This window comes from Ornithodoros turicata, chromosome 1 (genome assembly GCF_037126465.1).
Source record: "Ornithodoros turicata isolate Travis chromosome 1, ASM3712646v1, whole genome shotgun sequence".
NCBI classification, from domain to species: Eukaryota; Metazoa; Arthropoda; class Arachnida; order Ixodida; family Argasidae; genus Ornithodoros; species Ornithodoros turicata.
In genome coordinates this window covers 143,545,181-143,546,953 of record NC_088201.1, presented here as the reverse complement: position 1 = coordinate 143,546,953, position 1,773 = coordinate 143,545,181, and the positions used below count along the sequence as shown (strand labels likewise).

The 1,773-nt window shown below is 42.3% G+C and overlaps 1 long non-coding RNA gene across 1 annotated transcript; it reads right to left on the bottom strand.

The window, feature by feature from the left end:
- Window positions 1-329: 329 nt before the first annotated feature.
- On the bottom strand, window positions 330-1,548 carry LOC135370336 (uncharacterized). Its single transcript, XR_010415304.1, has 3 exons — window positions 1,428-1,548; window positions 791-851; window positions 330-406 (listed from the first exon to the last, which is right to left on the bottom strand). It is a non-coding gene; the product is annotated as an uncharacterized LOC135370336 (long non-coding RNA).
- Between the last annotated feature and the right edge of the window lie 225 nt (window positions 1,549-1,773).

Genomic DNA, 1,773 nt, shown 5'->3' with positions numbered 1-1,773 from the left:
TATTTCTGCAAGTAGTTGACATGCTCGATGACACTCCTCCTGCAGCTAAGGCAACTAAAAAAAAGAGTTCCAAGAGGCCGAAGGTAAACCTACAGCTGCACGAGTGTGATCAACAGTAGTGCATTCTCAATAAATAATTTTCTTCTTATAGCGTACATATGCATGCCTATTAACTGGAACAATTATCACAGTTCCCTGACAAGTTTTAATTTCTGAGAGTGTACTGTAGAGGCTGCTTAGATCAACAACAGTTCATACAAGGTATTATATACTGTGAATGCCTTTAAAAATCCCATGTGACACATATGCCTTTACTTTACGGAGGTGCTGTGGTAGTCAAAGTTTGTGGGCATTACGCAGGTTCTGCACCCATTTCTTGAGTATGTTGAGGCAGCTGTGAAGTAACCTGCATTGATGATGATTATTCCAATTTTTATGGTGCATCGACAACAAAAGAAATAATACATCAGAACATTGGTTTGGGTGCAACCAGTTAAAAATGAATATGTTGTTTAATAAATGCATTGGACAAATGTTAAAACATCAGTTTAAAACATGGTTTACAATCCCTGTATCTTCTAAAAATTAAAAAGATTAAAAACTATTCTAAGAAGAAGTACAATCTCTAATTATTTTATTGCTGGGTGAAGGAGCCTAAAGTCTAAGGTGTGTTTCTGATGTGAACATGTAAGAAAATATGCAGAACTGAGAGAGGCTAACCACAGTGCGTGCACTGAGGTTGTTCCTTCCTGTAAAGTAGAAACCAGTGGATGAGGAACGTGATACTTACCTGTACACCCAGCCGTATCACACTGCACAGATAATTCACTGGGTAGCCCTCATGACAAAACCTGTATTGAGAGACCACTTTTGCCTTAAAAACTGCTACAAATAGCACGACACGCTACAAATTATTACTATCGTAACAAGCTGACGATACAGCTCAGACACAAAGGCGTTATACAAGTCGCGCCACACCACCGTTACGTAGGATTCTTTGTCACAAATCAAACCAAGGCACAAAACAATACCAATACATGAAAAAAGGTGACAATCGTGGTCTCATTATGACGTAATACCGAACTTGTGCGTGAAGGTAATTCAAAGAAATGAATGTGGCACTTGGCCACTTGCTTCCGCAGAGAACACCGTGTACCATGCTAGCAATGCATGCAAAAAAGCGCTCGAGTGCTCGCACATATATTGATGACAACACTACCTGTGTAGTGTAACGTGTTCTTTCAAGCATATTATGCACTCAAACTGTATTTGCCGCCGGGTATAATGCAAGTGTGCTCGATTGAACGTCGGAAGAGCGATCAAGCAACCTGCATCCAGTGCTCGTTTTGGGCAAAAAAACACTTCATAATGGTCAACTAAATATACAGAATGGACGCCTATTTATTCCTCGATAAAGAGTGACTCACCTGTATAAATTTAGGCCCTGTAACCTTGCCAGTACGGTTGGTACGACCGTAATTGCAAGAAGTTGCCATGATCGCTGCGGCGACTGTTGTGGGTACAGTAAGATGGCGGCCGGTTTCTTCACGCTCGCGCTCCCTATCCGCCATCCAGCGTTTTACAATCGAGATCAGTGCACATCACGCGTTCCGCCATCTTGGCCGATGCTGTCGATGTCACTCGGATTCTCTCAGCCGGATTAGCGAGGCAGCGAAAACCAAAACTAACTGGTGTGTAGAGCTCGCCTTGATAACTCCTGGCTGTTTGGTGCACTGATCTCTATGTATAAAGGCTGGATAGCGGATGGGTGAG